Source organism: Rana temporaria, chromosome 3 (genome assembly GCF_905171775.1).
Source record: "Rana temporaria chromosome 3, aRanTem1.1, whole genome shotgun sequence".
NCBI classification, from domain to species: domain Eukaryota; kingdom Metazoa; phylum Chordata; class Amphibia; order Anura; family Ranidae; genus Rana; species Rana temporaria.
In genome coordinates this window covers 447,932,040-447,944,425 of record NC_053491.1, presented here as the reverse complement: position 1 = coordinate 447,944,425, position 12,386 = coordinate 447,932,040, and the positions used below count along the sequence as shown (strand labels likewise).

Below are 12,386 nucleotides of genomic sequence, written 5' to 3'. Positions count from 1 at the left end.
ACAAATATTTTTTTCGAACATGCTGCATTTTTTAACGTCGTTTATAAACTATGTTGCTTTTCGGGTTGTAAAAAATGATCGTGTGTGGGCTAAAACGGCGTAAAAAAGCAAGAAGCAAGTTATGAGACGGGAGCGCTCGTTCTGGTAAAACTACCCTTCATAATGGGGTAAGCACATTCATCACGCTGTAACAGACAGAAAAGCGCAAATCGTCTTTTACTAACACGGAATCTGCTAAAGCAGCCCAAAGGCGAATAGAACTTCCCCTTTATAGTGCCGTTGTACGTGTTGTACGTCACCGCGCTTTGCTAGATCATTTTTTCAAAACGGAGGTGTGTAGGCAACATCGTTTTAATGATGAAATTGGGAAAACGTCGTTTTTTGGACATGCTAAAAAACAAAGTTTTTTTTCATGCTGAAAAATGATCGTGTGTACGCGGCATTAGGCCTCGTACACACGACAGTTTTCCTCGACAGAATCCATCAAGAAACATGGTGGCAGAGCTTTTTTGCCGAGGAAAACGGTCGTGTGTATGTTTTTCGTCGAGAAAACTGTCGTGGAACTCGACGAGAAAAAAAGAGAACAAGTTCTCTTTTTCCTCGTCGGGAGTCTCAATTTCCTCGTCGTGTTTCTCGTCGGGCTGGTTTACAACGAGGAACACGTTCGTGTGTATGCTTAGAAACCCACGCATGCTCAGAATAAAGTATGAGACAAGAGCGCACCTTCGGTAAAAGTAGCGTTCGTAATGGAGATAGCACATTCGTCACGCTGTAACAGACTGAAAAGCGCGAATCGTCTCTCACCAAACTTTTACTTAACACACAGTAACACGAGATTAGCAAAAGCAGCCCCAAGGGTGGCGCCAATGGAATCGAACTTCCCCTTTATAGTGCCGTCGTACGTGTTGAACGTCGGAGCGTTTGAGAATGACAAGATTTTGTCTTGATATTGTGTACGCAAAGAAAGCTTGTCAAGATTCTCGACAAGCCTAACAAGTAGGGTTGTCCCGATACCACTTTTTTAGGACTGAGTACAAGTACCGATACTTTTTTTTATGTACTCGCCGATACCGAATACCGATACTTTTTTTTAAATGTGTCCCCAAATGCAGCCATGTCCCCCCACATATGCAGCCATGTCCCCAAACATATCCAGCCTTGTCCCCAAACATATGCAGCCATGTCCCCCACATATGCAGCCATGTCCCCCACATATGCAGCCATGTCCCCAAACATATGCAGCCATGTCCCCAAACATATGCAGCCATGTCCCCAAACATATGCAGCCATGTCCCCAAACATATTGCAGCCATGTCACCAAACATATTGCAGCCATGTCCCCAAACATATTGCAGCCATGTCCCCAAACATATTGCAGCCATGTCCCCCACATATGCAGCCATGTCCCCAAACATATGCAGCCATGTCCCCAAACATATGCAGCCATGTCCCCAAACATATTGCAGCCATGTCCCCAAACATATTGCAGCAATGTCCCCCATATACGCAGCCATGTCCCCAAACATATTGCAGCCATGTCCCCAAACATATTGCAGCCATGTCCCCAAACATATTGCAGCCATGTCCCCAAACATATTGCAGCCATGTCCCCCACATATCCAGCCATGTCTGGTATCGGTATCGGGACAACCCTACTAACAAGGAACTCGTCGAGAAAAACGATGTTTCATTTACGACGAGTTCCTCGGTCGTGTGTACGACGCCATAGAGATTATAGGTGGGACCATTTTTTTTTTTTTTTTTTGCCCAATATCACAAAGATTCAACACTCAAATGATATCATGGTGGTACAATGATCTCAGAGGTGACGAGATTATAGACGGGACAAATTGTTGCCTATTTACAGTGAAGATTCAACCTTTATAAAAAAAGATTGTGATCTCATAGATTGGTACAACTATACGTTGAACAAACTGTTGCCTATTATGGCGAAGGTTCAACTTTTCTTACGAAACAATGGTGATTTCATAGATTGGAGAGACTATAAAAATACAGTGAGATTGGGATGGTAATCCCATAGATTGGGAAGACTATAGATGGGACAATAAAGAGAGATAAAGATACAATGAGAATGGGTTGGGGATTGGAGAGACTATAAACAGGCATTTATTTGGCTCATATAATGAAAATTCAACTTATCTGCTACAGTGATGTTATGAGGCGAATAGAACAGTGATCCCAGAAGTGACAAGTCTATAGATGGACGCGAGATTCCCGAACATACGCGCGGTCGACGCTGAGAATTTACGTTGTTTCCGTAGCGTACGCGACGTGTAAGGTTGCCCCTGCTATTATGAGGGGCAACCAATGTTAAGTATGGCCGTCGTTCCCGGGTCGAATTTAAAAAAAATTACGTTGTTTGCGTAAGACGTCCGTGAATGGCGCTGGACACCATTTACGTAAACGTCTAAGCAAATGAAGTCGGTACGACGTCATTTAGCGCAATGCACGTCGGGTAATTTACCCGACGGAGCATGCGCAGTACGCTCGGCGCGGGAGCGCGCCTAATTTAAATGGTGCCCGCCCCATTTGAATTGGGCGGGCTTGCGCTGAGCGATTTAACGATACACCGCCGCAAGTTTACAGGTAAGTGTTCTGAGAATCAGGATGTAAACCTGTAACGTAAACCGGTGTAACGTAAATCACATACGTTACGCTGCCTAGGAGCAACGTAAATGTATGAGAATCTGGCCCTATAGATGTTAGACAATTTTTCTTAATACGATGAAGAATAAACCTTTATGCCCTGTACACACGATCAGAGTTTCCATCGGAAAAAAAACCCTGACGGTTTTTCCGACGAAATTCCATTCAAGCTGTCTTGCATACACACGGACACACCAAATTCCGACCGTCAAAAAACGTGGTGACGTACAACACTATGATGAGCCTAGTTCAATGCTTCCGAGCATGCATCAAATTGTTTCCGAGCATGCATGTTTTTTTCTCCGTTGGAGTTCCATACAGAAGAGCGGAATATCCGATAGAAATTATACCGTCGGGAAAAAAAGAGAACATGTTCTCTTTCTATCTCCATCAGAATTTCAGACAGAAAAAGTCAGATGGGGCATACACACGGTCGGAATATCTGATGAAAAAATTCCGATCGTGTGTACAAGGCATTATACTGTAAATGGAAATTTTTTTTGCCTGATACAATGAAGAATCTGCCATTGTAAGATCCAGAAAAGATACAATGAGATAGGGATGGTAACCCCATAGATTGGAGAGACTACAGATGTGACAATATTCGACCTTATGCGATAATATCCGACAAAGATCCGACCTTTTATAGGATTCAATGAGACTGGTATGGTGATCCCACCGATTGGAGAGACTATAGATGCGACAATATCCGACCTTATCCGACAATATCCAACAAAGATCTGACCTTTTATAGGATTTAATGAGACTGGTATGGTGATTCCATAGATTGGAGAGACTACAGATGCGACAATATCCGACAAAGATCCGCCCTTTTATAGGATTCAATGAGACTGGTATGGTGATCCCACCGATTGGAGAGACTGCAGATGCGACAATATCCGACCTTATCCGACAATATCCGACAAAGATCCGACCTTTTATAGGATTCAATGAGACTGGTATGGTGATCCCATAGATTGGAGAGACTAGAGATGCGACAATATCCAACCTTATCCGACAATATCCGACAAAGATCCGACCTTTAAATAGGAATCAATGAGATTGGTATGGTGATCCCATAGATTGGAGAGACTACAGATGCGACAATATCCGACAAAGATCCGACCTTTTATAGGATTCAAAGAGACTGGTATGGTGATCCCATCGATTGGAGAGACTACAGATGCGACAATATCCAACCTTATCCGACAATATCCGACAAAGATCCGACCTTTAAATAGGAATCAATGAGATTGGTATGGTGATCCCATAGATTGGAGAGACTACAGATGCGACAATATCCGACAAAGATCCGACCTTTTATAGGATTCAAAGAGACTGGTATGGTGATCCCATCGATTGGAGAGACTACAGATGCGACAATATCCAACCTTATCCGACAAAGATCTGACCTTTAATAGGATTCAATGAGACTGGTATGGTGATCCCATAGATTGGAGAGACTAGAGATGCGACAATATCCAACCTTATCCGACAATATCCGACAAAGATCCGACCTTTAAATAGGAATCAATGAGACTGGTATGGTGATCCCATAGCTGTGGATACCTACAGATGGAACGATTTGTTGCCCAGTACAATGAAGATTGAACCTTTATAAGAAACAGGGGGGGATATGATAAAACTAGGATGGTGAATCCATACATTGGGGAGACAACAAATGGGACAGTTTTTTTGGCTAATAAAGATCCAACCGTTGGAAGATACTGTAAAGATACAATGAGACTGGGATGATGATACCATATATTGGGAAGACTTTAGATGGGACTATTTTTTTCACCCAATATGACAAAGATCCAACCTTTATATAAGATACAATGATGGTACAATGAGACCTTTATGGTGGTCCCATAGCTGGGGATTACTATAGATGGAACAAATTGTTGCCCAGTACAGTGAAGATTCAACTTTTAGGCCTCATGCACGCGGGACGTTAAAATAACGTTATAAAAACGCCAGTAGCTTTGCAGTAAGTTTTTTTAATTTTTTTCAGCTTTTTTCAAAGTTTTTGCAATAGCGTTTTTTAGCGTTTATTCGCGTTTTTCCACGTTTAGCATTTTTTTATTTCCAATGGATCAAAAACGTAAACAATAGCTTTGATCGTTTTTAACATTTATCAGTGTTTATCAACATTTGAGCGTTTTTACAGCTGAAAAACGTCTCTCAGAACCCACTAGTTTTTTATTTTTTTTTATTTTACTGCTCAAAAACTCCACTGCCCAAAACTGCTGATAACAGCCTATGGCCCGGATTCACAAAGCACTTGCGCCGACATATCTCCAGATACGCCGCGTAAGTGCAAATATGCGCCCTCGTATCTGTGCGCCGTACCCACAAACTAAGATACACCTAAAAACTGGCTTAATCCCGCCAACATAAATTTCCTACGCCGGCGTAGGGTGGGCGCACATTAATGCTGGCCGCATGGTGGCGCTGCCATTGATTAGCCATTCAAATATGCAAATGAGGAAAATACGGCGATACACGAACCTGCGCCCGCCCGACGCAGGCTACGAGAGTTGTACGTCCGGCGTAAAGTTAAGCCCCATAAAGGAGGTGTAACTCAGCAGCAGACATGTAAAGGTCTGCATCAGGGAACAGAAGCCGGCGTTTTTTAGGTAGTTTACGTTGGACGTGTGTCTGGATGGGCGTAGATTACGTTCATGGCGTAGGCAGTGATCCGGCGTATCTTAGGTAGTTGTTCCGACGTGGTTATGAGCATGCGCACGAGGATGCGTCCACGACACGACGCATGCGCAGTTGGTTCAACGTACTTGTCTGGCTCTCAAACCATCATTTGCATGGGGTCACGCCTCATTTGCATGGCTTTGCATGGGGCAAGTCCACTTCCACCTACGCCGGCCTGCGCCTTTGAAATCTACGTCACGCCGACGCAGCTTTGGGAGCACTGGCTTCCTGAATTCCATGCTTGCCTCTCTGCGCTGCGTCGGCGTAGCGTACATTGAGATGCGCTACGGCGGCGTAATGTGCGCCCGTTCTCTGTGAACCCGGGCCTATGTGTGCATGGACACATAGGAGAACATGATGGAGAGTTTAACTACATGCCGACCAGTTCTACGGCGGCAGGTCGGCTCTCCTGCACGAGAGCCCGTAGCTCTATGTCGCCTCGCGAAGTGGCCACTAGGGGCGTGCGCGTGCCTCCGCTCGCTCCTGACTCCCACGCGCGTGCCCGGCAGTCACGATCACCGCCGGGCACCCGCGATCGCTCGTTACAAAGCGAGAACCGGGAGCTGTGTGTGTAAACACACAGCTCCCGGTCTTTTCAGGGGGAGAAATTACTAATCGTATGTTTATACAATGTATGAACAGCGATCAGTCATTTCCCCATTGTCAGTCCACCCCCCCTTCAGTTAGAACACACACAGGAAACGTAAATAACCCCTTCCTCGCCCCCTAGTGTTAACCCCTTCCCTGCCAGTGGCATTTTTATAGTAATCAGTGCATTTTTATAGCACTGATCGCTATAAAAATGCCAATGGTCCCAAAAATGAGTCAAAAGTGTCCGAAGAGTCTGCCATAATGTCGCAGTCCCGATAAAAATCGCTGATCGCGGCTATTACTAGTAAAACAAAAAAAAATTAATAAAAATCCCGTAAAACTATCCCCTATTTTGTAGACGCTATAATTTTTGCGCAAACCAATCAAACGCTTATTGTGATTTTTTTTTAACGAAAAATATGTAGAAGAATACGTATCGGCCTAAACTGAGGAATTTTTTTTTTATTATAGCAAAAAGTAAAAAATATTCATTTTTTTTCAAAATTGTCGCTCTATTTTTGTTTAAAGCGCAAAAAGTAAAAACCGCCGAGGTGATCAAATACCACCAAAAGAAAGCTCTATTTGTGGGAAAAAAAGGACGCCGATTTTGTTTGGGAGCCACGTCGCACGACCACGCAATTGTCAGTTAAAGCGACGCAGTGCCGAATCGCAAAAAGTTACCCGGTCATTGACCAGCAAAATGGTCCGGGGCTGAAGTGGTTAATGTGATTCATTTTAGCTTGCAAAAAAAAATAAAAAATGATGCCCGGAACCTAACTTTAAAGACCATCCTGGAAAGTCCGTTCAGGGATGAGGAGCAGGGATCTCCCCACTGGCGACTGAGGCCCCATACACACCATAGAATCTATCCGCAGATAAATCCCATCAAATGGGTTTCTGCGGATAGATCCTATGGTGTGTACACTCCGTCGGATATTTATCTGCGGATAAATCTCCCCTGGGATGGATTTCCAGCAGATGGATATTTGCTGACATGCTCAACAAATCCATCTGCTGGAATCCATTCCAACGGATGGATCCGCTCGTCTGTACAGACTTACCGGATCCATTCGTCCAAAGGGATTCCCCGCACGCGTCGTAATGATTTGACGCATGCGTGGAATTCCTTATATGACAGCGTCGCGCCCGTCGCCGCGTCATAATAGCGGCGACGGCGCGACACGTCATCGGCAGAGGATTTCAGCGCAGATTTCAATGCGATGGTGTGTACACGCCATCGCATAGAAATCTTCTGAAATCCTCGAGAGGATTTATCCGCGGATACGGTCCGCTGGACCGTATCTGCGGATAAATCCTCTCGTGTGTATGGGGCCTGAAGCTGGCCTACACGTGGCGATCAGATTTGATTCGCTTCGGTTCAATTGTTTTTAATAAAATTGCCAAGGGACTATAAACATAAAATAATGGTTTTGATCGCTTGCAAAAGGATGGGATCAACATTGCCTTGATCAAATCCCTCGGAAAAACTTTGATCGATAAAATTGCCGTCGTTTTGATCTTTTCTTTGTTTTGTTTTGTTTTTCAACAACCTTCATTGAAGCTATTATTTTATTTCCAAGTTCAACCAATCAAATGTAGGTATTTCCAAGTTCAACCAATCAAATGTAGGTATTTCCAAGTTCAACCAATCAAATGTAGGTGGTCCATCAAACTCGTGGGTGGTAGATTGCTCGGTGTTAGGCAACCAGATTTGATCGTATGCTAGATTCCCTGTCGATCAAAAGTGGTTGAAATTGCCTGGAAAAATAAAGTGCTATCTATAGGAATACAGGAAATAGGTGGGTGGTTTTGACCATCTGCACCCACCCGAAATGGAAATATCGGTTTAGAGTGGATTGACCCTCTAATACGCCAACCCAGAGGCGTTGCTAGGGGGGTGCGGGGGGTGCGGCCCGCACCCGGGTGACACCCCGCACCCGGGTGACACCCGCTAGAGGGGTGACACCATCCACCATCCCAATTTTATTTATTTTTTTTATTTTTTTTTAGCTGACATGTGGGGGGGCCGCCCCCCCGCGACTGCAGCGATGAGCGCCGCGGAATCGGAGCGCCGAGCGCCGCGGTACAAGAGGAGGGGGGGGGGGGGTTGCGGGGTGACACCGCAGCACCATCCATCCCCTCCTCTCACAGCCACGGGCTGTTAGCAGTGCTCGGCAGTCGGCACACAGGCACAGCCCCCTCCCCTCTGTTTGTGTGTACAGAGGGGGAGGGGCGGAAGGGACCTTCTGTCCATGTGCCGTGGCGCTGCAATGATCTGAGGTACTGAATGGGGAGGGGGGGTGTTTTCACCTGGGGGGATTTCACTGAAGGGGGGGTGTTTGCACTGAGGGGGGGGGGGGGTGTACTAAGGGGGTGTTTGCACTGAGGGGGTTTTCACTAAGGGGGGTTTGCACTGAGGGGGGGTTGTACTAAGAGGGGGGGTTTGCACTGGGAGTGTTTGCACTGGGGGTGTTTGCACTGGGGGTTGCACCAAGGGGGTTTGCACTGAGGGGGGGGTTGCACTGAGGGGGGGTTGCACTAAGGGGGGGGGGTCTGCACTGAAGGGGGGTCTGTGTAACATGCAGGGGTCCAGAGGTGCAGGCGGCTGTGTAATGTAAAAGGGGTGCAGTGATGCAGGGTGCTGTGTAATGTAAAAGGGTCCAGAGGTGCAGGGGGCTATGAGATGTAAAGGGGGCCAGTGATGCAGGGTGCTGTGTAATGTAAAGGGGTCCAGTGATGCAGGGTGCTGTGTAATGTAAAGGGGTGCAGAGGGCTGTGTAGTGTAAAAGGGTCCAGAGGTGCAGAGGGCTATGTGATGTAAAGGGGTGCAGAGGTGCAGGCGTCTGTGTAATGTAAAAGGTCCAGAGATGCAGAGTGCTATGAGATGTAAAGGGGTCCAGTGATGCAGGGTCCTGTGTAATGTAAAGGGGTCCAGTGATGCAGGGGGCTGTGTAATGTAAAGAGGTCCAGAGGTGCAGAGTGCTGTGTAATGTAAAGGGGTCCAGAGGTGCAGGGGGATATGTGATGTAAAGGGGTCCATTGGTGCAGGGGCTGTGTAATGTAAAGAGGTCCAGAGGTGCAGGGTGCTGTGTAATGTAAAAGGGTCCAAAGGTGAAGGGGGCTGTGTAATTTTAAAGGGGTCCAGTGATGCAGGGTGCTGTGTAATTTTAAAGGGGTCCAGTGATGCAGGGTACTGTGTAATTTTAAAGGGGTCCAGTGATGCAGGGGGCTGTGTAATGTAAAAAGGTCCAGAGGTGCAGGGTGCTGTGTAATGTAAAGGGGTCCAGTGATGCAGGGTGCTGTGTAATGTAAAGGGGTCCAGAGGTGCAGGGGGCTATGTGATGTAAAGGGGTGCAGGGGGCTGTGTAATGTAAAAGGGTCCAGAGGTGCAGAGGGCTATGAGATGTAAAGGGGTCCAGTGATGCAGGGTGCTGTGTAATGTAAAGGGGTGCAGTGATGCAGGGTACTTTGTAATTTTAAAGGGGTCCAGTGATGCAGGGGGCTGTGTAATGTAAAGAGGTCCAGAGGTGCAGGGCGCTGTGTAATGTAAAGGGGTCCAGTGATGCAGGGGGCTGTGTAATGTAAAGAGGTCCAGAGGTGCAGGGCGCTGTGTAATGTAAAGGGGTCCAGTGATGCAGGGGGCTGTGTAATGTAAAGGGGTCCAGTGATGCAGGGTGCTGTGTAATGTAAAGTGGTCCAGAGGTGCAGGGTGCTGTGTAATGTAAAGGGGCCCAGAGGTGCAGGGTGCTGTGTAATGTAAAGGGGCCCAGAGGTGCAGGTTGATGTGTAATGTAAAAGGGTCCAGAGGTGCAGTTGTGGAGAGGGGTACACAGTAGTAACAAAAAGATATTAAACAATGCAGAGGTATGCAGGGGGCACAGTGGGGTGTTTTTACATTTTAACGTGGGGGGTGCCAGATATTGGATCTGCCCTGGGTGCCAAATGCGGAGAACAGAGAGCAAACAGTAGGGTAAAAAATATTTGAAAAATGTTATTGGGGGGGGGGGGGGGTAACACCATATTTTACCGCACCAGGTGACACCAACCCTAGTGACGCCACTGCGCCAACCTGCCATTCTAGAACTCCTCAAATAAAAACAAAACTTAGAACCGCCAGCCGACTGCCACAACACTTTAATAATCCATAACCACAGAGTGACACGTTATACTGTGAAATCAATCCGGCTGTGTACTAGAGGTGTGCGGCTCCACTACGTGCCCTCTACATGCCAGCCATAACACACGCACGCGCTGCCACCATACGCCAAGCTGATGTCATACGCTTCCATATTGATGGATTACATTATTGGGTGTTAATGAATGACATATGGGAGGGGTGTAATTAGCTGTCTGTCACTCGTTACAGGTGTGTGCAGGTATACAGGGTGTGCTTCTATCATACAGGTATACAATGCAAAATGTCATCTAGAAAATGATAGACTTACATGTATAGACTCCTCACCTTCCAAATAATACCTCTTCACAAATCCTACTCATAGATAATACGTGACCCCCCAACCCCCCCCCCTGGACACCACTTCACAAATCCTACTCATAGATAATACGTGACCCCCCAACCCCCCCCCCCCTGGACACCACTTCACAAATCCTACTCATAGATAATACGTGACCCCCCAACCCCCCCCCCCCTGGACACCACTTCACAAATCCTACTCATAGATAATACGTGACCCCCCCCCCCCCCCCGTACACCACTTCACAAATACAACCAGAGCCCCCTTCACAACAATGTTCTCCCCTCCCATTCCAGATAATATCAAATTCCTGTATCCACAGTCCCAGATAACAGCCGACTTCCTGTCCCCTCCCACTGGAAGGGAATACCAAAACCCCTGGAGCCCCCAGATCCATAGACCCCTCTAAACCTCCACTCTTAGATAACATCAGAACCCCTGTAACCCCCACTCCTGGATACAAGCAGACCCCATAAACCCCCAATTCGTAGAATACACCACACTCCCTATAGTCACAACTCCGAGGTAAAACCAGACCCACCAAACTGGTTAACATTATACCCCCTACTTCTAGATAACACTGGAACCACTATACCCCCCCCCCCCCACTTCTAGGTGACACCAGAACTACTATACCCCCCGAATCCTAGGTGACACCACACCCACTATACCCCTCCCCCCAATTCTAGGTGACACCAGAACTACTATACCCCCCGACTCCTAGGTGACACCAGACCCACTATACCCCCCCCACTTCTAGGTGACACCAGAACTACTATACCCCCACTCCTAGTTGACACCACACCCACCAAACCCCCCATTCCTGGGGTGACACCAGAACTTCTATATCCCCTATTCCTTGATAATACTAGAACCACTATACCCCCCCATTCCTAGATAATACCAGAACCACTATATCCCCCATTCCTAGATGATACCTGAACCACTATACCCCCTATTCCTAGATAATATCAGAACCACTATACCCCCATTCCTAGATAATACCAGAACCACTATATCCCCCCATTCCTAGATGATACCAGAACCACTATACCCCCCATTCCTAGATGATACCAGAACCACTATACCCCCCATTCCTAGATAATACCTGAACCACGATACACCCATTCCTAGATAATACCAGAACCACTATACCCCCCATTCCTAGATAATACCAGAACCACTACAACCCCCATTCCTAGATGATACCAGAACCACTATATCCCCCCCATTCCTAGATAATACCAGAACCAATTTACAGTACACTCCCCCCTCCCCCTTTCCCAGATAATACCAGAATCAACATACCCCCCATTCCCAGATAATACCAGAACCAACATACCAGCAACCCCGCCCCCCCCCCCCCCCCAGATAATACCAGAACCAACATACCAGCAACCCAAGGATAATACCAGAACCAACATACCAGCAACGGCAACCCCCCCCATTCCTAGATAATACCAGACCCCTTAACTTAAACCCCCATTAGACCATAACCCCCCCCCCCCTCCTGAACTCTTTGATAGTACCCTGCTCCTTCCCGGAGTAAGAGCCCCCCAAAGTGTTGTCAGAGCCCCTAACAATCAGAATCGGAGCCCCCTGTGATCGGAGTCCGGTCCCCGGTATTGGCGGAGTAGTGCCCCGTGTCTCACCTGCTCTCCGGGCGGTGTCGGTGCGGAGAGTGATGGCAGGGATCGGGACTGGTCGGGGAGGGAGGAGAAGGAGGTGACACCTGAGCTGGTCTCACCGGTTCCAGGACTGGGAGGGAGGGGGAGGAGGAGGAGGAGGAGAGCCATGAATGTCCCTGCTGTCCTCCGATCCCCGCCTGTCATCACCGACCCACCCGACTGCCTGTGACTGCATACATCCCACTCCTCACCCCCTTCTATAGAGAGCCGGGCACCGTGCCACCCTCTACCCACTCCTCATATACAACTCACTACA

The 12,386-nt window shown here is 47.4% G+C and overlaps 1 protein-coding gene across 2 annotated transcripts in view; it reads right to left on the bottom strand.

Annotated features, from left to right (window-relative positions):
- The window catches only part of PALM3 (paralemmin 3), an 88,832-nt gene extending 76,656 nt beyond the window's left edge, over positions 1–12,176 (bottom strand). The window contains exon 1 of one of the 2 annotated variants that reach the window (XM_040346593.1): positions 12,095–12,176. The gene's annotated coding sequence lies outside the window, so the exon portion shown is untranslated. The remainder of the gene's footprint in view (positions 1–12,094) is intronic. The other variant, XM_040346591.1, reaches the window with a different exon arrangement.
- Positions 12,177–12,386: the final 210 nt, after the last annotated feature.